Below are 26,126 nucleotides of genomic sequence, written 5' to 3' on the forward strand. Positions count from 1 at the left end.
CCTCCATGTTATCCCGTGGCCTGTACAGTGCTTCAAATGGAAACATTTGTCTGTTCTGTGAAAAGGCCTGAAGTGGGCATGTGCCTAAGTGTTGGACTGTTTAGACACTATTGTAGTGACAAGTGCTTGCTGAATTATCGTGTACTCTTGTCAGCTTTGGACAAAGGTACATGGTGAAATGTCGTCCGCAGAATAATAATAACAATGCTTTCACAGAATCACATAGTTACAGCTGATTAGAAAATTAAAATAATCCAGCTGAAAAGCAGGCTAACAAAAAATGAATAAAACGGAATAAATTAAATCAGAGCACATATGTAGGTGAAAGTGCACAGGCCCCAGGCCTAAGCTAAGCTAAAATACATATGCCCAAGCAGAGTGTAAAATTAACTCATGACAATTCTTGAGCCCAAAGGGCATTACTCTACACTTCTATAATCTTTCTGATATAGAAACTTCAGTCTCCTCCTTTACACAGTATGCTAAGACAACCTATCAGTGGCTGAAGTAGTGAGCAGCACCCAGCTAAGGAAATCAGGTGCACAACAGTCTTGGTTGCCTCAATGAGGGTCCAGGTTGCCTCACTGAGGGGCTAGTAGTCCTCACAAAAGTGTAAATCTGGAGATCCTTGCTTGGATTCTCCTCAACTGGTCCAAGGACTACAGAAACACTCATTCACACCCCAGGTCCAACATCTTGGTAACCTCTATCTTGATACACTAGTAGAATTGGCCAGACATCTGGTAAGTCTTGATCTTCACTGGTAAGCTCTCCTCTGTATCTATGTCATTGACACAGATAGGTGTTGGTCCTGGAGTCAGAAGGAAGAGATGGAAAACTATCCCCAAACCTTTCTACACTGTACCTGCTGCTCAGGCATTTTTTGAGGGGTAACTAGGACCACATTCACAAAATCATCCATCACACCACCATGCAGCAAGTCATTAAGTGGCTCAATGGCTTCAAGAACATCTTCTGCCATTGCTATTTTGCTCACTATGAAGTCTTTCTGGAGGCATGCCTTAACCCCTTCTGTGCCGGGGACGTAATGGTTACGTCTGCCAGCACAGTGCTCCTGTGCCGAGGATGGAACCATTACGTCCTGGCACAAGAGCTCGGAGGGAGTGCTAACCCCAATGTCTCTTTGAGCATTCCTGCTGTCCGATTGAATCGCGATCGGGCAGCAGGAATGCCCACTAGACGGCAGGGATTTTATTTGTTTTCTTTTCCTGCGCTGTGTGTGTGTCGGGGAGCGGCCCATTAGGCAAGGGTCTCTCCCCTTTGGGGGGCATATGATTATGGCCATTTCTGCCCCCGTGGGGGCAGATCGGCCTATTATTTTTAGGTTGATCTTGGGGGCAGAAACCACTGGAACGCCAGGGATGTTTTTAATTTGTTTATTTCTGTGGGGGGGCGCCCCCTTGGGCAAGGGTCGCTCCCCAAGAGGGGCATAGAACTGTTGGACATTTGTGCCCCCCTTGGGGGCAGATTGGCCTATTGTTTTTTGGCCTATCTGCCCCCAAGGGGAGCAGAAGCCACTTAGCCACCAGGGATAATATGTGTGTGTGTGGTTATAGGATGGGGGGGCGGCCCCTTGGGCAAGGATCGCTCCCCTTAGGGGGGCATATTATTTATGGCCATTTCTGCCCCCCTTGGGGGCAGAGCGGCCTATTATTTTTAGGCTGATCTGCCCTCAAGGGGGGGCATAAACCACTGGAACGCCAGGGATTTTTAAAATGTGTGTATTTCTGTGGGGAGGCACCCCCTTGGGCAAGGGTCGCCCCCCAAGGGGGGCATAGAACTGTTGACCATTTCCGCCTCCCTTGGGGACAGATTGGCCTATTTTTTTTAGGCCCATTGCCCCCAAGGGGGCAGAAGCCACTTAGGCACCAGGGATAGTGTGTGTGTGTGGTTTTCTTTTTTGGGGGGGGGGGTGGCCCCTTGCGCAAGGGAGTCTCCCCATGGGGACACACTACTAAAGTTATTTTCTGTCCCCCTTGGGGCAGATAGGCCTATTGTTTAGTAGGCCCATATGCCCCTATGGGGAGCAGAATCCACTTAGGCACCAATTTCTAAATGCTTGATGGTGGGGTGTTTGTCAACTGGCGAAGTATTTGCATTTGTGATAAAAAAAAGTCTCCTTTTTGTTCTAGTTCAAAGCTTTTGCTTTCGTTGCTGTGGCTCCTTACGGTTTTAATAGTGGTTGACCTGCGGTTTGCATATTTGCATGTTTTAGGTAAGTAAAAACAATTTACTCCAAAGGAGTATTGTTGCAATGCATGAATGACATATTTGTAGGTGGTGTACTAAATGCAGGATTGTGTGTGAAATTGTCCTTAGATTTGTGCACAATGATATTTGTGATGTCTTATGTCTAATATGCTTTTCTTTTTTCTTTTAAGTGGGATATCATTGGTGATTGCTGTGTCTGTGCAGAGTAGTTGCTGGTGAGTAGGTTTTTCCAGAAAGTCATCAGTAGCGTTTTTCAGTACATAACTTTTTGTATAAAGCCACACTTTGTTTATTACTCATCTTACACAGTGCTGGTTGTTGGTTGTGCATTTACAGTTACTTTTTGTAGGAAGGATCATGGCTAGCCGCAGGATGACCGTTCAGCAGGTTGTTGGTATGCTTTTTGAGTCATTGTCTGATCATGATTATGAGACTGACTCTGCATCTGAGGCAGGGGAGGAACTGAGAGATTCTGGCAGTGAAGTTTCTGTTGTAGAGGAATCTTCTAATGAGGAAGCCACTCTCAGTGCAGATGAAGGGCCTGTTTTAGAGGAGGACACTGACGTGCCATTAGTGCAGCAACCTGTGGCTGAAAGGTTTCCCGTTGGAAGACCTGAACTCCAAACATGGAGCAGCCAGAGTTGCCTGCCTTTACTTGTCTCCCGGGGTGTAGAGTCAATACAGAGAACTTTTTGCCTGTCAATTTCTTTGAGTTATTTATGGATGATGTGTTTTGGGAAGAGATTGTTGAGCAGACTAATTTGTATGCAGAGCAGTATTTGAGGGACAACGCTGCTAGAGTAAGGCACACTGTAGAGCTACCCAGTGGATTCCCACAAATTTGGAGGAGATGAAAAGGTTTTTGGGTTTGACTCTTTTGATGGGGTTGATAAGGAAGCCGTCACTGGCTTCTTATTGGTCTACTAGTCCCTTGATGGCAACGGCTATATTTCCTGCAACCATGAGTTGTAATCAGTATTTGCTTCTTCTTAGGATGCTGCATTTTGTTGACAACGCTTTAGCCTTGCCATGAGATCACCCCGATTCTGACCGTCTTTTTAGGATTAGGCCTGTCCTTGATCATTTTGTAGATCGTTTTCAGAGGTCTATGTTCCAGGCAAAGAAGTAGCTGTGGACGAGTCTTTGGTCCTCTTCAAGGGTCGTTTGGTTTTTAGGCAGTACATTCCTAGCAAGAGGGCACGATATGGAATTAAATTGTATATGCTGTCTAAAAGTAGTGCAGGATATGTGTCTAATTTCTGGGTCTACACTGGTAGGGATTCCAGTATTGAACAACCCCCCCCCCCCCCCGGTTGTCCTCCCACTTTTGTAGTTACTGAGAAAATTGTGTGGGAACTTGGTAGATGACTGTTTAACAAAGGTCACCATTTATGTGTAGATAACTTCTACACTGGAGCGCAGTTGTTCAAGGAATTGTTTAGAGTGGACACTGTTGCTTGTAGCACAATTCGTTTTAACCAGAAAGGCTATCCAAGGGAGCTTGTCTGTAAAAAAACTTGAGAGGGGACAGTGCAGTGCCTTGCAGAATGATGAGCTGCTAGCTTTGACATTTTCAGACAGGAGGGATGTCTACATGCTAAGTACCATCCATGATGAGAGTACTTCCCCCGTGACTGTTTGGGGCCAGGATGCTGAAGTGCGCAAACCTGGGTGCATTTTAGATTATAATAAGCACATGGGAGGTGTAGCTAGAGTTGATCAGAGGTTGGAACCTTATACTGTTATTCATAAGTCTTACATTTGGTATAAGAAGTTAGCAATTCACCTGTTCCACTTGGAAACTTTTAATGCTTTTATTGTGTTCAAGGATGGGTCTCCAGAGTCAAAGATGACATTTGTGAAATTTCAGGAGTCAGCCTTGTTGTGGTGGAACAGGCAAGAGTTCCTAGAAGAGGTGGAGGATGTGGCTAGATTGAAAGATCGCCACTTTGCTGAGCACATTCCTCCCACGCCCAAAAAATACTTTCCAGCTAAGAAATGTAGAGTCTGTGCTCGAAGAGATATCCGGAGGGAGACTTGAATGTACTACCCAGATTGTCCTTCAAAGCCTGGGCTGTGTGTGGGTGGCTGTTTCAGGAATTACCATACCCAGAAGAATTACTTGGAACTACCATGAGTGTAAACTGCCTGTTTTACATTTTCATGTTTTCAGTTTCATGGTTGGCATTTCTGTCATGTACTTAGTTAGAGCTTTTGTGTTTGTAGTTTTGTAATTATTTCAAATTAGTTAGTGGTATGTTTGTTTAAAAAAAAAAAAGTGATGCCATTGTGTGTGCAGTGGCGCTTGGCTGGCGATGTAAAAATGGATTTGCTGTTGGCTACTGCAACACACTGACAGCCAATCGCCAGTCTACACGCTCCCATCAGCTGGTGTGATTGCTGTCTCAGGCATGTGGGCATATGTAAGTAATGGGCCCTGGAGTGGCGCTGTCTGTCGATGCGAGTGTTGTAATGTGCTGGGCCCATGGCTGGCAGCGTGTATGTGTCATGACCACACAAACTTGCCAAGTCAAATCAAAGAAGTGCATGAGAAAAGCAAAGAGATATCCTCAGTGGAGACAGCAAAGCCCAAACTGGAAGAAGGTTTACAGAGTAATCTTGCGCTTATTTCAAAGGAAGAATCAAGAAGAGAAGATCCAAGATGGCCGCTGTGAATCCTGAAGGTTAGTTACAGTTCTAGTCTTGCAATCGGTTGGTTGCTAGGTTACGAGCTCTCCAGCTGGAAGCCTTGCACTTCAACTGAGGTCTGACAGGAATCAGCTGTGTGGAGAGAGAGCGCGCTTCAGAACAGAAACTCCTGTGAGGTAAAATTACATTTGAAGATTATATTACAGAAAACAGATAAAAATTGTCAAGGTTTATTCGAAGAGTTTGATAGTAGACCGTTCCTGTGGAAGTCGGCAAGGCTACAGAGTTAATGTATGAACTAACCTTATGTTTACAAGGTTCTTGTTTAAGATATTAAAGTCAAAGAAAAAACGAACTTTAAAAGAGCAAGTATCTACAAATGTCAAGGTTATAAACAAAGGCCGAGTTTAAAGGAGAAACGAACTGTTAACAAATAAGCATTTACAAATTCAATGGTAATAAACCAAAATAGAGTTTAAAGGAGAAACGAACTTAAATAAACAAGCATTTACAACTACAAGTTATCGACAGATGTCGAAGTAAGGAAGGAGAAACTAACTGTAATAAACAAGCATTTACAAATACAAGTTATCAACAAATGTTGAAGTAAGAAAGGAGAAACGAACTTTAATAAACAAGCATTTACAAATACAAGTATTGACAGAAGTCATAATAAGACAGGAGAAATTAAATAACATCAGCTGATTAGAAGAACGCATTATCACCAACTATATATATATATATATAGCAACATAAAACCAATCTCTAACAAAGGTTGAGAAGTTCTTCCAGAATCAGTAATAAACATTTTTTAAGAAGAGCTATCATTTATAGAGAGAAGCAAGGCTACAGAGAACTCAGGGTGAGTGAAGAAATAATAGAATTAAAGAGAATTAAGTGTTGAGAGTAGAAAGTGAAAAACTGATGTTGTATGTCCCTAGTAATTGCGACTGTGACTCTTGCAGGTGCTGTATCCAATCTTAGCTGTGAAGAGGCAGACTGAGTACTGGCGTTCATCATCTCTGTGGCAGTCTCTCTACCATCCCATTCCCCTTTCCCCCTCCGGGGTACTCAGCACAAAGGATTAATATTCGTTGTGAGTAGCTCGGGTCGTGACTGAGGAGTTATCTTCTGCTTCTGAGGAAATCGAATTGAAGTATCCTGACAGTATGGTCTTGTGCATGTCATGTATGAAAGGTGTGTGAATGGACTGTAAAGCGGTTGGTGCCTTGTCGTGGCTTTACAGCTCACGAGCTGTGAGTCATTGGTTCAGTTTTTTTGGCCTTTCAGTTATTTACAGTACATATCATTTTTGTGAAATCTGCTGTTAATCCAATTTGATCCACTGAACCATCACTCACCCTCGTGCCAAATCCAACCAGAATGTGTGGTAAAAATGACAAAACCGCTCCGCTGTAATCAGGCGTTGCAGCACACTTGTGACACGCTAGGTGTCTTGGGTGAGACCCCAATGATGAAGCATGCCACAAACTTTGTTGGTGGGTGAGGGGTCTTTTAAAATAACCTAAGTGCATTTCTTTTCACAATTTTAGTGTTTGGATCATCACATAAGTACGTGACCACATTAAAATGACCTATTGCAAAACTACCTGTGTTTTGGGGGGCACCTATGTTTTTGATTCCGAGTGTGGCCTTCATCTAGGGAAACCTACCAAACCCAGACATGTTTTAAAAATAGACACCCCAAGGAGTCCAAGGATCTGGGGCTTGCCTGGATCCCCCAACATTTTCTTACCCAGACTCCTCTGCAAACCTCAGAATTTGCTTAAAAAAGCATATTTTCCTCACTTTTCTTTCTAGGATCACCGCTGTGGCACTAATTTCCTACCACCCAGCATTCCCATCAGTCTTCCAAGTAAACTGATACCTCACTTGTGTGGGTACTCAAAGCAGAGTCAGCCTAAAAGATGTATAAAAGTAAAATATGTGCTTATCAACTCGCTGTGCTATCCCCTCAATCTCTACAGGTTTGTGGCATTTTTCTGTTGCAGGCACCTGGCCACTCACACAAGTGAGGTATCATTTTTATCGGGAGACTTGGGGGAATGCTGGGTGGAAGGAAATTTGTGGCTCCACTCAGAGTCCAGAACTTTCTGTCACCGAAATGAGAGGTAAAAGTGTTTTTTGGCCACATTTTGAGGTTTGCAAAGGATTCTATGTAACAGAACCTGGTCAGAGCCCCACACGTCACCCCATCTTGGATTCCCCTAGGTGTCTAGTTTTTAAAACTGCGCAGGTTTGCTAGTGTTCCCTAGGTGCCAGCTGAGCTAGAGGCCAAAATCCACAGCGAGGCACTTTGCAAAAAACAGCTCTGTTTTCTTAGGGAAAATATGATGTGTCCACGTTGTGTTTTTGGGCACTTCCTGTCTCAGACGCTAGGCCTACCCACACAAGTGAGGTACAATTTTTATCGGGAGACTTGGGGGAGCACTGGGTGGAAGGAAATTTGTGGCTCCTCTCAGATTCCAGTACTTTCTGGCACCGAAATGAGAGGAAAAAGGGGTTTTTGGCCAAATTTTGAGGCTTGCAAAGGATTCTGGGTAACAGAACCTGGTGAGATCCCCACAAGTCACCCCATCTTGAATTCCCTTAGGTGTATAGTTTTAAAAAATGTGCAGGTTTGCTAGGTTTCCCTAGGTGCCTGCCGAGCTAAAGGGCCAAAATCCACACCTAGGCACTTTGCAAAAAACAGCTCTGTTTTCTTTGTGAAAATGTGATGTGTCCACGTTGTGTTTTGGGGCATTTTCTGTCGCGGGCGCTAGGCCTACCCACACAAGTGAGGTACCATTTTATTGGGAGACTTGGGGGAACACTGGGTGGAAGGAAATTTGTGGCTCCTCTCAGATTTCGGAACTTTCTGTCACCGAAATGAGAGGAAAAAGTGTTTTTTAGCTACATTTTGAGGTTTGCAAAGGATTCTAGATAACAGAACCTGGTGAGAGCCCCACAAGTCACTTCATCTTGGATTCCCCTAGGTGTCTAGTTTTCAAAAATGCACAGGTTTGCTAGGGTTCCTTAGGTGCCGGCTGAGCTAGCGTGCAAAATCCACAGGTAGGCACTTTGCAAAAAACTGCTCTGTTTTCTTTGGGAAAATGTGATGTGTCCACTTTGTGTTTCCTGTCACAAGCATTAGGCCTACCCACCACAAGTGAGGTACCATTTTTATAGGGAGACTTGGGGGAACACAGAATTTTAAAACAAGTGTTATTGCCCCTTGTCTTTCTCTACATGTTTTCCTTCCAAATTTAATACAGTGTGTAAAAAAGACGTCTATTTGAGAAATGCCCTGTAATTCACATAATAGTACGGGCACCCCGGAATTCAGAGATATGCAAATAACCACTGCTTCTCAACACCTTATCGTGTGCCCATTTTGATAATACATACCTATTTTTCACTTTTTATATTTCAGCAAATTAATTGCTGTATACGCGGAATAGAATGAAAACCTATTGCAAGGTGCAGCTCATTTATTGTCTCTGGATACCTAGGGCTATTGATGAACCTACAAGCCCTACATATCCCCACAACCAGAAGAGTCCAGCAGACATAACGGTATATTGCTTTCAAACATCTGACATCGCAGGAATAAGTTACAGAATAAAACGTGGGGGAAAATGGCTGGTTTTTTTCACCTCAATCCTCAATTTCAATATTCTTTTGTTTCAGCTGTTATTTTCTGTAGGAAACACTTGTAGCATCTACACAAATGACCCCTTGCTGAATTCAGACATCTGTCTACTTTTCAGAAATGTTTAGCTGTCTGGGATCCAGCATTGGTTTCACACCCATTTCTGTCACTAACTGGAAGGAGGCTGAAAGCACAAAAAATAGTAAAAATTGGGTATGTCCCAGTAAAGTGTCACAATTGTGTTGAAAATGGGGTATTACCCAGGAAAGATGTCAAGAATTGTGTTGAAAAATTGGGTTTTCTAACTCAAGTCTGCCTGTTCCAGAAAGCTGGTAAGATGGTGATTTTAGCACCGCAAACCCTTTGTTGATGTCATTTTCAGGGAAAAAACCACAAGCCTTCTTCTGCAGCTTTTTTTTCCCTTTTTTTTTTTTTTAACGAAACAACATTTTCGCTGTATTTTAGCTAATTTCTTGGTCTCCTTCAGGGGAACCCACACATTCTGGGTACCTCTAGAATCCCTAGGATGTTGGAAAAGAAGGACGCAAATTTGGCATGGGTAGCTTATGTGGAGAAAAAGTTATGAGGGCTTAAGCGCAAACTGCCCCAAATAGCCAAAAAAAGGCTCGGCACAGGAGGGGAAAAGGCCTGGCAGCGAAGGGGTTAAACAGTTCACAGCGAACACCCTCTTCAGCACCAACACCAACTGATCCTCTTGGTTCCCAGTCAGTGTTGCTTTCTGCTCATACATGCCCCTCAGCAACTTGATTGCATGTTTTTGTACCTGACTTAGGTATTCCACTATAAGCCTCCTGAGGCCAATCACAAGGTACTTGTTATGGATACCTGATGGAATGATTCACCACTATTAAAATGTTGATGTGTGTTTCTGAGAGAGCAAACCGATTATGCCCATTCTTACCTACTAACATTGAACACCTACAATTAGGAGTAGGACTAACAGTACCTTGATCTTGCTCCTGACTTACCACTTAATTGTGATTCTGTGCTTCTCAGACTAGTAGAACAAAAAGTCTAAGCTATCCTTTGTCGTTCTTATGCCAAAGTGTCCTGGGACGGGCACTTCATGAGTGACAAAATGAAGTTGCTTTGCACTAGCCTCCAGTTAATTCATGGTTCAGGATTCATAGGCTCACTACAAAACAAGCAACATAGCATGTTTCAACCTCTCCCTTGCAGACCTGCTCCTGGGCTTCCTTCCAAAGTGTATAGCACTCAACTTGTTACTAGTGAAATTCCTTCTGGTAGGTCCTCCAGCAGCTAATGAATCATATTGCCAGTGACTCACACTCCAGCACCTGTTCTGCTTCTTGTGTCTTTTCCTCCCCTCCCTCTGGAGCAGGGGCGATGGATGCCATGATCTGTGCCTTTTCAAAATCTGCCCTGATCCCCTGACTATCTTTCTGTAGTCCATGGAAATCTGACACAGTCCCAGTCTCTTCCTGAGACTGACATGGATCCTGTGCTTGGATCAATATAGCTGACATGGTGCAAGCCATGGTACATGGTGCACTCATAAAGATACTACCTGTAAATCTCTTTATCAATAGCAAACAATCGTAAACTTACACAAAAGTTTAAGTTTACCTTTGTGAATCCGGCACAAAGGCTTCACTCTGGTTGAAGGGTGCATTGATTGTTTTCTTGCTCCCTCCAGTTGCTGATCCTGACTCCTTGCTTCTGAAGAGTTCCACTATTGGATTCTGGATTCCTGGTTTTCTTCAATCCTTTGACTTCTTCAGCTAAGAAGGAGTTTTTTTATGCCTATGTCCTTTTCCTCCCATGAAGGTGGCAGCTTCTCAAGGACACTTGACTACCAGATATTTGAATGTGTGGTGACATTGTGAATTCTGGAAACAGTCATCCGAACATCGGACAGCGGAAGGTCCGAATCCAGATTACAGGGAAGCGCCCAAACCTGAACAGCTCCTCTAGATCCTCTGGCAAGTCTGACAGGTATTGCCTAAGTGGGGTAGGGCACTTCTCTTGGATTTGCTCTCTCTCACCTTCAGCTGCTTAAGGGCATTAAAATCCTTGGCCTCCATCCCTCTCACCTATTCATTTCAATCACTCAATACACTATGAGCCCATGTTTCAAACACCATCAGCTATCTTGCTTTCTTCGACCCTCAGAAGGTACTGACTTGGCTAACAGGACAAATTGTCTGATCAAAGCTCCTTCATTCACTTGCTCAGCCACAGGCATTCTCTCAACCATTTTTGCACTTTCTGTGTCCGCCTTAGATACATCATTAAAGTTTGTGCTTCACAGTTGATCTAAAAAAACTCACAAATCATTCTAAAATATCCTGGCCTTCCACATACATGTACACAAGCTTTCTTGGGACATTTGTAGGTCCTCCTGTAAAGTTGGAAGTGGAATTGCTTTTCCCAGATTGTAGCTTCCTCTGCTACCATCCTAAATTTTCCATCTCTAAAGCTATCATCTCTCGCTACAATTCTCTCTCTTTTTATTTTTCCTGCCTCTCACTTTCTCTTTTCCTTTTTTCGCAGTCCATGTCCTTATGTCTCTCCTGTCCTTTTGTTGTTTGTGAGCTAATCTCAACTTTTTTATCTAGAACAGTCTGACCTTCTCTTCATCAGCCTTAGGTTTTTGGAGGACCAACTGCAAGTTCAGACTCTTATAGACTTAACCCTCCCAAGGTAAGAACTTGTGGAGTTGGAGATAGTGTTAGATGGGATGACAATGTCTTGGGTAGAAATACTGGAAGCAGATTCAGGGACATGCTCAGGGTTTGTCAGGGAAAAACCCGTGCTAAGGGGCTGAGAGAAACTGGCACCATAGGTGCCCATGCAGAGTCCATCACACTTTCCTCCGTATTTTCCAGTTGCTCTAACTGGCCCCTAACAAATATAACAATGATTTCCCGATCCTTGTTTCTGGGGGCCCTCCAGCCTCTCTTCAAACACATGATACATAAAAAATAGTGGCTATGCTGATGGTTCACACCTCCTTAAGTATACATATAAAAGTATTGTTCATATAATATGCTTAGTCCTGCCAAAGGTCCTAACCGGTACTACACCCAACCACTTCAGGTGCAATCGCGTTGGTTGAAACAACCAGCCTCAATCACAAAATAATTATGTACCAGGGCACACCGTGAAAGTCCAAAAAGTCCAATCCTTAATGTGCTTGCAACTCAGCGCACAACAAGGGTATGTAGTACGTCATGAGGATTTTATTCATCCACTGTCATATGATTCCAATCAAAGCAACAGCTAGACCAATGACAATACAGCCGTCACTTGTTTCGTCAATATGACTTCCTCAAGGCCAAAGTATAAAAACTGAACCAATTGTACGGAATCCGGCAGATATCCTGTATCCTGGACAAACTGAGAGTCGTATGTGAGAAGTATATTTGGAGAGTATGATATACTCTTGTGCAGTACAAAGCTAACAACCTTGATAAGTCATAGTTGTAAGGGTCCATCACACGTTTGTGAATGCGGGCAAACACAGATTGCTTAACTGATCCAACTACAGGCTATCAAGGTCTGCTCCCATCAACCTTTTCTCTGCCATTGTACTGCACATATATTGCTGTGTTCAAGCTGAACATATTGTTCTTTTCAAGAACATCAGAACTGGCCCTTGCAGATTTCACATCTCTTGCCACCAACTGTTTAACCCTGGTCTGGGGGCCACAGGGAAGACATGACCTAATGGACCCCAACTGTAATGGTTAGGGCCATTTGCTACTGATAATCTGAGGCCCATCCTACTATGGCTCTACAAACTGGCCAAGTAAACCTTTCTGCACTTCAGTCTCAGGCTAGTGAAGGCGACTAGTCACAAGACTTCTCAGGGAGGTAGTGAAGGGAGCAAAGCCTCAGAACGCAAACATCAACAAACAGACACATTAAATACTTTTCCAGCCCAGTGCTTTCCTTTTTAGAAAGGAATACACGTTTTTGTAATTTGATAGCAGTACTAAATATACAATTCAAACCAGTATACATGGCAGTGATTCTGGTTCTGATTCTCTATTGTGTTGCTACACCTGATTCCTTTTGTGCTATTCCCTCACTGTTGATGCTTGATACACTTTTTCGCCCAACAATTAGGACAATAGCATGAAGCTGGGCTAGTGCAGTTTTTTGGTGCCCCACAAGTCAAATGTGCACTCAGTTCATATGTTTCTAAAGTTTTTACACCTGACGGTGAAGTGGGGACTGAGGCTCTTGCACTCATTTTGCGTGGATCCAGTGGCCACACTGTCCTCCCATCCTCCCATAGGGGGATGGCTTTGGTTATTGAAGGCAGTGCTCTTAGTTGCTGAGGAGGCCATTCTCGACCGACCTGTGTCCCTGTGCACCCGGTCTCCTGGACTCATTTCAGCAGGAAGCAGCAGCCCAGTCACAGAAATGAAGTCAGCCCCAACAGGGCTACTTGGCTGGCATTGAACCAGGTACAGGCTCCAACTGGGCTTTCACATTCACCACTACAGTTTCAGACCCAATCAGACTGATATAGTCACCACAGTAGTTTCAGTTCAATTGGGCTGGGGCAGCCCCCACAGCAGTTACACCCCTGATTGGGCCACCTCTGTCACCACAGGAGTTGCAGCCCCAACTGGGCTTTCACAGTCATGAAGAATTTTGGCAGGAATCTTTCTGAGAGACCAGGGAGCACAGGTTGCTTTTGGCTTTGCTCGCAGGCAGTCCATTTCTCTCAGAGTCCCTCAGTCCTGGTGACATGGTGGGCTTCTTTCCCTGGACAGTGTCTCTTTCTGCAGGGCCAGGCAGACTTCTTCTGTCTTACAGCAGCCAGGCAAAGGCTTCAAGCCTCTAGGAGGTACTTCGGCCTTATTGGCAGAAAATGCTACACACCTCAGGTGATATCTCTTCATCACTGGGAGGCAATCAGGCAGGTACCAGCACTGGTCACAGCATCCTTTAAGTTGCTTAAGTGGAGCATTCAAGACCTTAGTCCTGAAAGACCTGGAACTGGAGTCACTGTCTCAAACTTCAGTTGCAGTTTGGGTAGGTTCTCTTTTCAGGTATCCTTTGCATGTTGCTCTCCAAGCACAGTCTTTGAGTAGAGTGATGCTTCTCGAACCAGGAAGTGGTTTGGCAGATTCTGCATCTGGCTGTCTCTTTGAAGCAGGGGGGGTGGACCTAGATCTTCCTCTCCCTGCATAACAGCAACTGTAGACACACAGAAAGCTCAGTAGCCCATTTCTAATAAAAGTTCTCATGAAAGTTCTAACGGTAGTCCTGTTGCCATCCTCCTCACTTCAGTGCCTGAATCTCTTAGCAAAACAGGAAAACACTTCCACTGTCTGAGGGAAGCTGTTGTCATACTCCTTTTTGTGTCATGCCAAATGAGGTGCGCCAAAATGGATCCAACTGGCTAACCTGCCACTAGTGCAGGTGTCCTATACACACACACTACATATGCACTTGACACAATGGATTTCTGAGCACTCCCTTAACAGAAGAACATTACACAAGAGGGGCCTGTAGGTCACGGTCTCAGTGAGAACACATAGATAGAGGTGTGTGTCAGGGATGAACATTAGATTCACATATGGAGATGACTGATGAAATACTTTTGAAGACACCTGACAGATTAGAATTCTTTCAGAAGTCTTAAGGCGAAGGACTAGTAGGAAATTAAACAGTCCTAAATCAGTATAAATGTTATAAAACTTAAAAAACAGTATGTGTAAGAATGCTTCTTGTATGAATTACATGTATTTTTAATGTGTATTCCATGAAGACTTTCTAAACTTTTACACTTCCAAAATAATGCACTGAAGAATAAATCCTTATCTGGGAAAATGGGCATAGTGTTATGAAGTGCAGGTATGCCTTCTCTGTGATTAAATTATCACCTTGGCATGAGAGGGTAATGTGAGCCCTATCCCCTTCCCAGTGGTCAAGAAATAAGGCATTCCATACATGTGAAGCAAAATGGGGGAATGGCTGGGCATCTCCTGCACCCATGGGAGTAGGGCGACACAAATGCCACTAAGGTCAAAGCTGTGGCCGACTGCCATCACCCCACCTTAATCCTTTTTCCTGACTAGACCATGAAAAATGGGCAGCAAGTATTGCCACCTGATTCTCACTTGGTGGGTATTTGATAAGTGGCTAGTGGTAGTTGGGTGAGATGGGGATGCCTCAGTTTGCTTAAGGATATCCCTGCATCTGCCTTGTAAATGGCAGCTGCGATGCTGGTGGCACCTTGGCAGAGGATGCATACTGCTACGCTTCACCAACATATAACTTAAGCCCTATTTCAATGCAGCCTCCGTCTGCCAAGCTTTAAACAGAGACCTATTCAAGTTCACTCCATTAGTAAACATTTATCAATATCAGACAATAACCAGTCTCACTAATAAATGTAAAATGTTCTTTCTCATCTTCATGAGTTGTTATGCATATGAAGCAACTGATTGGTATTTGCAGTTTTTATTGCATGAACAATAGGGAAATGTGGGTCTTCCTAAATATGTTGTCTTTTCATAATGCAAAATAGCCGAATAACAGATTTCCAAAACTATATCACAAAATGAGTCGGTGCAGTGACATCATAAGGATTTGGGGGGCCCTAGCAAGGTATATTTGAATTCCTATGTTTGGAAGCAACTTTGAATGTATTACCCCTTATTGGCTCATTCTAGCCCTTGTGATGCCAAAGAATAATAAATTATATATAAAACCTTTAGAAGCAAGGGCACACAAAAACAGCCAAGGGTTCAAGTTGCCCACTGTCTACCAGCCCAATAGTACCACAGAAATATTTTTGCCATTTTTTAATATGGCCCTAGATGCTGCCATTTCTTTTTTAATTTGGCCCTAGATTTTAGGCCAGACCTACAGTTCAAGCTGTCTGGGTGTGAAACACCTAATCTGAGCTTACAATGACCTTATAGCGTGCCCATTGCTTACCATTGGTTACCTTTATTGTTGCTCTTCTTTGCTTGTTTCTTATTCAAGGCTTACCTTCCTCTTCTTTTGTTTGTCTGACTTATATCCTTCCACTACTCACATAGAGGGAACTACTTTTTTGTTTTCAATTCAGTTCTCTGTGAGAGTGCATGTTTTCTAGCTCTCTTCCTTGTTCTGCTTCACTCTTCGAATACCCACTCTTTCTTCCCCCACCCGTGCACTTTGTTGTTCTCCACCCTTCTCAGCTTGTCTATAAAAGCATAGCAACAAGGGGTTTTCAGACAAAATATCAATTCAAAAATATCGAGTTACAGAAAATATCAAATTTGTAATATTGTGATAAAGAAATATTGTGTGCAAAAATATAAATAGAAATATTGATGTTTTAAGATAGGAAATATTGGTTTTATGTTTCTTCATGTGTTTATATTTTAAGTCTCTATAATTTATGTCTGTGTAATTGTTGTTAATGTTTTTAAAAATAGTTTGTAATTTTAAGTTATTTATACTTTTAATTTAATTGTAGAATAGTAATTTATAGTTTTGTAGCGGGGTGTGAGGTTTGTAGAGGTTTGGAAGTTGATTAAGTATAATTCATTTTTAAATTAATATTAATTAATTATTTGAATATTAAGTATGTAAATTGTGTAAATAATATTTTTTAAATACATTATATTTTAGGTGTGGGTTTTTGAAGTTGTAGGCGTATAGGGTGGGAAGTTAATTACATATTGATTGATTATTAATTATTAATAAATTATTAATTAATGAATTGTTAATTATGTAAGTTATTTAATTATTATAATGTTGTAATTTATACTTGTGGTGCAGGTTGTTGTATTTGTAGGGGTATGGAGTGGAAAGTTAATACAATAATTAATTGTTAATTATTAATAAATTATTAATTAGTTATCTGTTAATGAATCATGTAAATTGTGTACTTATATTTTTCTAATTTACATTTTAGGTGTGGTTTATTGGATTTGTAAGGATATATGGTGGGAAGTTAACTAAATTATAATTAATTATTTATAAATTATGTATTTATAATTAATTATTTGTTAATTTATTAGGTCAATTGTGTAAATATTATACGGCCTCATTACGAGTTTGGTGGTCCCAACGAGGGACCGCCAAATTCGTGTGGAGGACGCGGTCTTCCCCATCCTATTACATCCCGCTGGTCTGACAGGCAAGAACATTGTAATAGAGCGTTTCTGTCGGTCATACTGGCAGGAACAGTGCTACGAAATAGTACTCAGCTCCCTTGAAGGAACCAGGAGCTACCTCGTAGCACAGAGTGGACCGACCAGCACCCTCATAATGCGTACTGTCTGCAAAGCAGACAGTATGCATTCCGATGGTGTTGGGTGGGGGGGACCCTGACTGCCCATGCCATGAGCATGGACAGTGCAAGGGCCCCATTGTAGCTCCCAGCACACCTCCAAAGACAGCCTTTCCATGCCGGTGAAACCACCATGGAAAGGCTGGTGGTGAGGGGACTTGTAATCAGCCAGGCAGCGCTGCATTCAGTTAAGTCCTGGCTGAGTACAACTCAGACCACAGTCACCACGTTGGGAACCATGTTCCGCCAGGGGACGGCAGTCCCCTGACAGGTCTGCCTGCCAGGGTTGTAACTGCCGGTCAGACCCCCCAGAGTGTGCCGGTCTGACTGTCCATGCGAGTATGATGGTCTTCAAGCTGCCACACTCGTAATGAGGCCCATAATTTTTAATTTAGATATATGTTTAAAGTGCAACTATAGTGTGGGAATTTAAGGAAATAATGATTAAATAAATAAACAAATCTTATATTAATTATGTAAAAATGTATAATTATTTTAATTGTTTAATTGCTTTTAATGTATATATTTCATTTCATGTTAATAGTTTTATAATTTTATGAAATTAATACTTGCATTAAAATAAGGTATTTGTTTGAAGTGAAGTACTTTCCCTACTGTTGCACAGACTGGAGTAGAAATAGTTAATTTTACCCCTCATGAGTCCAATGCTTTCCCTACCGTTGCACCAACGGAAGTGGGAATAGTAAGTTTTACCCTTCCTAAGTCCAACAGTTTCCCTATTGTTGCACTGACTGGAGTGGGAATAGTAAATTTTACCCCTCCTGAGTCCCACGCTTTCCCTAATGTTGCACTGACTGGAGTGGCAATAGTATATTTTACCCCTCCTGTGTCCAACGTTTTCCCACTGTTGCACTGACTGGAGTAGAAATAGTTAATTTTACCCCTCATGAGTCCAATGCTTTCCCTACCGTTGCACCAACGGAAGTGGGAATAGTAAGTTTTACCCTTCCTAAGTCCAACAGTTTCCCTATTGTTGCACTGACTGGAGTGGGAATAGTAAATTTTACCCCTCCTGAGTCCCTCGCTTTCCCTAATGTTGCACTGACTGGAGTGGCAATAGAATATTTTACCCCTCCTGAGTCCAACGCTTTCCCTACTGTTGCACTGACTGGAGAGGGAATAGTAAATTGTACCCTCCAGAGTCGAACGCTTTCCCTACTGTTGCACTGACTGGAGTGGGGATTGCACATTTTACTCCTCCTGAGTTCAACATTTTCCCTACTGTTGCACCAACTGGAATGGGAATAGTACATCTTACGCATCCTGAATCCAATGATTTCCCTACTGTTGCACTGACAGGAGTGGGAAATTAAATATAAGACCTTCTAAGTCCGACATTTTCCCTTCTGTTGCACAGCGTGGAGTGGGAATAGTAAACTGTACCCCTCCTAAGTCCAATGCTTTCCCTACTGTTGCACAGACTGGAATTGGAATAGTACATTTTACTCCTCCTCAGTCCAATGTTTTCCATACTGTTGCACACACAGGAGGAGGAGTATTAACCCCTTTGCTGCCAGGCCTTTTCCCCCTTAGGTGCCAGGCCTTTTTTTGGCTGTTTGGGACAGTTCGCTCTTAGGCTCTCATAACTTTTTGTCCACATAAGCTACCCACGCCAAATTTGTGTCTTTTTTTGCAACATCCTAGGGATTCTAGAGGTACCCAGACTTTGTGGGTTCTGCTGAAGGAGACCAAGAATTTAGCCAAAATACAGCAAAATGTTGTTTTTTCAAAAAAATGGGAAAAAGGGCTGCAGAAGATGGCTTGTGGTTGTTTCCCTGAAAATGGCATCAACAAAGTGTTTGCTGTGCTAAAATCACCATCTTCCCAGCTTTCAGGAACAGGTAGACTTGAATCAGATAACCCAATTTTTCAACACAATTTTGGAATTTTACTGGAACATACCCCATTTTTACTATTTTTTGTGCTTTCAACCTCCTTCCAGTTAGTGACAGAAATGGGTGGGAAACCAATACAGGATCCCAGAAAGCTAAACATTTCTGAAACGTAGACAAAATTCAGAATTCAGCAATGGGTAATTTGTGTAGATCCTACAAAGGTTTCCTACAGAAAATAACAGCTGAAATGAAAAAATATTGAAATTAAGGTGAAAAAAACAGCTATTTTTCTTCACGTTTTACTCTGTAACTTTTTCCTGCGATGTCATATTTTTTAAAGCAATATACTGATACGTCTGCTGGACTCTTCTAGTTGCAGGGATATATAGGGCCTGTAGGTTCATCAAGAACCCTACGTACCCAGAGCCAATAAATGAGTTGCACCTTGATATGGGTTTTCATTCTATACCAGGAATACAGCAATGAATTTTCTGAAATATAAAGAGTGAAAAATAGGTATCAAGAAAACCTTTACATTTCCAAAATGGGCACAAGATAAGGTGTTGAGAAGCAGTGGTTATTTGCACATCTCCAAATTCCGGGGTGCCCATATTAGCATGTGAATTACAGGGCATTTCTCAAATAGACATCTTTTTTACAAACTGTCTTACATTTGAAAGGAAAAAATTTACTTGTTTTGCTATTCTGTGTTCCCCCAAGTCTCCCAATAAAAATGCGTGGGCAGGCCTAATGCTTGCGACAGGAAACGCAACATGGACACATCACATTTTTACATTGAAATCCGACATGTTTTTTGCAAAGTGCCTAGCTGTAGGTTTTGGCCCCTACCTTAGCTGGCACCTAGGGAAACCTACCAAACCTGCACATTTTTGAAAACTAGACACCTAGGGGAATCCAAGATGGGGTGACTTGTGCAGCTCTCACCAGGTTCTGTTACCCAGAATACTTTGCCAACCTCAAAATTTGGCCAATAAAACATTTTTTACTCTCATTTATGTGACAAAAAGTTCTGGAATCTGAGAGGAGCCACGAATTTCCTTCCACCCAGAGTTCCTCCAAGTCTCCCGATAAAAATGGTACCTCACTTGTGTGGGTAGGTCTAGCGCCCACGACAGGAAATTCCCCAAAACACAACGTGGACACATCACATTTTCCCAAAGAAAACAGAGCTGTTTTTTGCAAAGTGCCTAGCTGTGGATTTTGGCCTCCAGCTCAGCCGGCACCTAGGGAAACCTACCAAACCTGCGCATTTTTAAAAACTAGACACCTGAGGGAATCCAAGAAGGGGTGACTTGTTGATCTCTCACCAGGTTCTGTTACCCAGAATCTTTTGCACACCTCAAAATTTGGCCAAAAAACTGGAAGGTTCCATCACAAAAATGTGGGAAAAATGTGTGATTTCCAGCAAAGTTGGAGGTTTGCATGGCATTGTGGGTAAGAAAATGGTGCGGGGTGCATGTGAAGCACACCACCCTGGAATCAACCAGATGTTTAGTTTTCAGATGTGTCTAGGTCTTGTGGATTTTTCTACATGGCAGCATCTCAAAGTAAAAAAAATGCAGCCCTCACCATTCCAAGTGGGCCGATTTTGAGAGTTACCAAGCTCTCATGGCCCAAATGTAAACCACAACCCAAAATAATCAAATGCCCTCTTGCTTGCTGTGGGATAAGATGTTTTAGTATGCAGGGGGAGAGCTGAAAGACTGTTATCCCCTTCAGTTGGGGTGGGAGCATAACCAGGCCCATACTGTTTGGTATCCACCACCTCACTATATATATTTTTTTAATTCTGTGGAATCTAGTAGACTTTCTGCCCCTCCGGGGTGTGGATTGGGGGTAATTTCCCTGGGCCCCATTTATTTGGGGTAGGGGTATGGCCATACCTCCACCATCTTATTTTGAAAAAAAAAATCTTCCTTGGTCTCTGGTTGGCTTTCTGCCACCCTTGAGGGCAGATGGGCCTTCCAAAAATAGGCCAATTTGCCCCAAGGGGACCAGATATGGCCAACAGTAATGTGCCCCCATGGGGAGCGACCCCTGCCCAAGGGGCTGCCCCCCAAACAAAACACACACAGACACACACCAATCCCTGGTGTCTAGTGGTTTCAGATTGGCCAAACATAAATAGGCCGATCTGCCCCCAGGGAGGCAGAAATGGTCTAAATACAATTTGCCCCCCAGGGGAGTGACCCTTGCCTCCCCATACATAAAAACATAAAGTAAATAAAAACATATATATTTATATATCCCTGGTGTCTAGAGGTTTCTGCCCCCACTAGGGGCAGATTGGCCTAATTAAATTAGGCCAATCTGCCTCTGGGGGTGCAGAAAAGGCCTACAAATATTTTGCCTCCCCTGTGGAGCAGCCCTTGCCCAAGGAGCTGCTTCCCTTATGCGTAAGTATATAAAAAAAAAACCCTGGTGTCTAGTGGTTTCTGTCCCCACTCATATTAGGCCGATCTGCACTCTGGAGGGGTAGAAATGGCCTAAAAATTATTTGGCCCCCCGGGGAGCGACCTTTGCCTAAGGGGTCACTCCCCACATATAAAAAAATATAAATTAGCCCTGGTGTCTAGGGGTTTCTGCCCCCCCTACCTGGGGGCAGAAATGGCCAAAGAATAATTTCCCCCCCCAGGGGAGCGGCCCTTGCCCAAGGGGCCACTCCCCTTATGCGTAAGTATAATTTAAAAAAAAAAAAATGCCTAAAAACAATTTGTCACCCCGGGGAGCGACTCTTGCCTAAGGGGTCGCTCCCCACACATAAAAGAAAAATTAAGCAAAAATAAATCTATATCTCTGGTGTCTAGCGGTTTTCCGACCCCAGGGGGGGGCAGAAAAGGCCTAAAAATGATTTGGCCCCGTGGGGAGCGGCCCTTGCCCAAGGGGCCGCTCCCCTCTTGACAATTACTGGGAAAACAAATTCCCTGGTGTCTAGTGGGCATTTCTGCTGATGCGATGGGGCAGCAGAAATGCCTGCAGAGACATGAAAGGAAAGGAATGGCCTTTCCTTCCCTTTCATGCCCCTGCCGGCCCCATCCTCCTGAACAGAAGAGAAATGCTAAGCATTTCTCTTCCCGCATCACGCTGGAAAGATGAGGTCAGCACGCGATCGCGTGCTGACATCTTCAGACCTCACTAGGAGGGTAAGCGGGGGTCAGGCATGGAAGGGGAATCGATTGGGGGGGTGGCCCTCGGGGGGAGCGCTAGGGCATCCCCCGAGGGCCAGTACCTGGACATAATGGTTACGTCCGTGGCGCATCAGAGGCGCAGCCACAAACATATCCGTGGCGCCTGAGAGGCGCAGCCACGGACATAACCATTACGTCCATGGGGGGCAAAGGGTTACATTTTACCCATTCTGAGTCCAATGCTTTCCCTACAGTTGCACTGACTGAAGTTAGAATAGTAAACTTTCCCCCTCCTCTGTCCAACGCTTTACCTAGTGCTTCACCAACTGGTGTGGGAATAGTAAATTCTACCCCTTCTGAGTCCAATGCTTTCTCTACTGTTGCACAGAGTAGAGTGGGATTATTACATTATACCCCTCCTGATTCTAATGCTTTCCCTACTGTTCCACAGACTGGAATAGAAATAGTTAATTTTTCCCCTCATGAGTCCAAAACTTTCCTTACTGTTGCACCAACTGGATTGGGAGTAGTATATTTTACCCCTTCGGAGTCCAGCACTTTCCCTACTGTTGTAAAGACTGAAGTGGGAATAGTATATTGTACCCCTCCTGAGTCCAACGCTTTCCATACAGTTGCACAGAGTGGAGTGGGAATATTATATGTATTATTCCTAGAAATGTAAAGTTTTTTTTGTATTGTTTAAAATTATTATTATTATTATTATTATTATTATTATTATTATTATTTTTATTATTATTATTATTATCATTATCATTATTATTATTATTATTATTATGTGTATTTTAAATGACTTTTTTTAAGTTAGTAATGTTTGTAATATATAATATAGTTTTACTTTTTTTATGGGTAATTAAATTGTTTTTTTTTTAAATGTGTTCTAAATTAATTGTTACTGTATAGTATATGTTTATAAATAAACATATACATATGTATGTGTGCATGTTTGTTTAAATAACTATACATTTATATATCTATTTTATATTATTTAAATATTTTCTATTTAAATTATGTTACTGTTACATGTTAATACTTATGTTTACTATTTCTAACTATGTATATTTCAAAAAACAATATTTTTTTCTACGTTTTCCGATATTAGGGTAAAACAATATTTTTTCTCAATATTTTTGTATTTTCAATTATAAGTATAGGAGAACAATATTTTTGTGCACAATATTTTTGACACAATATTTTTGTATCACGATATTTTGTAGTGAACCCCAACAAGGATATTTTTGCCCGATTGAGGTTGAGGAGCAGGCTTTAAGGATTCTTTTTGTTTTAACTGCTGCATTCCACGTGGTACATGAAAGCACAGGCTTTGACACAGAAAGGCTACTATAACACTGCGTGAAGGGCCATCTGTTTGCCTTAGCAAGCATTTTCCTTTACATTCTGACACTCTCTTCTTCTTTTTAAGTTCTGTTCAGTTTCTTGAATGAAAAATATTTGAAAAAAATGCTATTTATGAATCTTGAGCATTTTCAGTTCAAAGTTCAGTTTTGAAATAAAATAAGACATGTGTTTGCTTTTCTTCCAGTATTATAAAATATGTGTTTTTTAAAAAAAATACTACAACAGTAACATTGGCAAAGCCATTAGCTTGGCACTCACTTAAAGGCAAGACCTATTGGCTTTGCCAATATTTATTTTACTTGCATCAGGAGCAATTTGTGTGGGTTCAGTATTTAACAAGCAGCTCGCTACTCCCATTGTGAAAAAATACTAAGGGGGATTTGTTAGATGTTTATTAGACTAGTGCATGATATTCAATAAAGATAAGCACATAGAGCTTGCAATTGAAAGCTATAGTTATAGGATATGTTTAATCACAATTGATTAAAATCTAACAGTTTTCCCCTAGTTTCACTTCCCCTGCCATGTACCTCTTCTATATTTGTGCATGTCTCTGGTTGGACAATCACCTGTGACCCTCCTGAGTAATCAAGGTGGGATGGGACAAAGTACAAGAGATTAAAGTTGTGATGTGTGAAGGAAGAGAGAATGGTATAAGCTGGAATGAGAAAGGATACTTAGTGATAAAGATTACTGGTATGCAATCAGTATGTTACCTCCTCAACCCTTCGTTGTCCTAGTCCTTTCTTTGTTAGGATATAACCAAGAAGTAAGGCACAACCTGATACCAACCAACAAATAAAACCTCAAACTATGCAAATAGCCCACTGAAAAGGAGGTCAACATCATCAGAGAATTGGAGTCATCAGGAGCGTCCGTCCATCCACACCATCAAGCTCCCACGATGGACACAGAGGAGGAACCAAACAGCAGAAGTAGCCCAAAAGAGGCAAATAGGATTGTCCCATGAAAAAGAGCACCAGCCAGACCATGAGGCCTGGCAGAACAGAAGCAGAGTGACTGACCCAACCCTGCACCAGGAAGGGAGAGACCAGGAAATCCTGATCAGTGGAAACAACATGAAGCCCAATGACCTAAGCCAGGCAACAACAGGCTTTAAAGGTAGACTAAGGGGGTCATTCTGACCCTGGCGGTCAAAATCGCGACGGGTGCCACTGCACCCGTCGCACCCCAGCAACTGCGCCGGCTCCATTCGGAGCCGGCTTCATCGTTGCTGGGTCTTTCCCGCTGGGCCGGCGGGCGGCCTTTTGGCGGTCGCCCGCCGGCCCAGCGGGAAAGTCAGAATGACAGCTGCGGTCATTTGACCGCGTTGCGGTCTTCTGGCGGTCTACGCCCGGCGGGCGGCGTCCGCCTCTCGCCGGGGTCGGAATGACCCCCTAAGTGTTTTTTTCCTTCTTCAAGTATGCAAGCAATCCACAACCCTGTTTTGAAGAATATCTTTTAATGTACAAGTTCCATACACAGGAAACAGGTCTTCAAGGGTGAACTGCCCACGATCATCTGATTCAGTAACATTCCAGTAAAGAACATGTATTCTACATTCTAATACTAAGTTCTATTCTAATGCTAGGTTCTAATAAGAACATTTCCCCAACCACAAATCATAACACATCCCCCTCCTTAACTAACTAAACACCCCCACCCCCTTTTTAAAATAATAGAATAAAACAATAAATTCTATCTCTACGTTATATATGAAAGGAAACTCTAATATGTTTGTACCGACTTGTTACCACACCACATAAACTTTCAGCCTAACAGATAATTCTCTTTTTCTTTTATCACCTTTAGTCTTCTCCAAGCAAGTCTTTGATTCATCCACCTCATCTTCCTCATGTCTGATAACTTCCTCTGCGCATTCATCTAATATCCCGCTCATTCCAGCCTGAATATCACCATCCTGACATGCCTTTGAAAAAGTCTGTTCACCTCTTTCTGCCTCTGTGTCTTCCAACCAGTGGAAATCTCCACTCCTGTTTGCTCTCTCATCACAATCCTGCCACATCTGTCTCGATCCCAGAGACACTCTAGTAAGGTTCCATAGTTTCTTACTTTTCACTCTTACAGCATTTTTTAAAACTTCAACTACTTTCCCCAGCTCAAAAAATTAGCTTTCTCCTTTCGGTACTCTTGGCCCGATTAAGAGTTTGGCAATCAGATCACCAGACTGCCAAGGTGGTGGTCCCAAAAAGACCACAGCATTGGTGGTCCCCAGACCACTGTATTACAATGTTTGCAGGCAGAACTGCCACAGCCCAGCCAAAGTGCTGACCACCAGCGGCACATCAGTCTGTTATCCTGGCAGTCCTTAATCTGGTGCCGTCAGTGCCGCAACCAACCACTGAGCTGATTACAAACACACAGTCAACGTGGTGGTCCCCTTGCATCAGATAGCCAACAGCTATCGACCACCACAGTATGCAATCAGCAAAACAACAGACAAGTGTACATTGCATGAATTCAAAAACAACACAGCTGACAATCATGGGCCAAGTGGACATACCTGAAAATCACACTATAAAACACACCTCTTCACAAACCATGATCCTTTGCATCTCTACTGCAGCCAAGGTTTGATTGTGTTCAGAGAGATAAGGCACACCTTTTTTCACTATCCCTAAAACCCCTTTCACATACTTTTCTCCATTTACTCCACACATCACTTTTTTTGTAAGTAACTCCCTGTCACCCACTTTAATTCCCCACCATGTCACGTCTCAAAAATCTCCATTTCTCAGAGGATGAGTTGAAAGTCATGGTGGATGAAAGCATAAAAGTAGATCCACAATTGTTTGGAGCCCAAGCCCAGCACACTCCTCTCAGTAGGAAATGGAACTGTGGCAAATAATTGTTAACAGGGTGAATGCTGAAGAACCTCCCTATGCACAAAGGAGGACATT

The sequence above is a fragment of the Pleurodeles waltl genome, chromosome 2_2 (assembly GCF_031143425.1).
Source record: "Pleurodeles waltl isolate 20211129_DDA chromosome 2_2, aPleWal1.hap1.20221129, whole genome shotgun sequence".
In the NCBI taxonomy this organism is placed as follows: Eukaryota; Metazoa; Chordata; class Amphibia; order Caudata; family Salamandridae; genus Pleurodeles; species Pleurodeles waltl.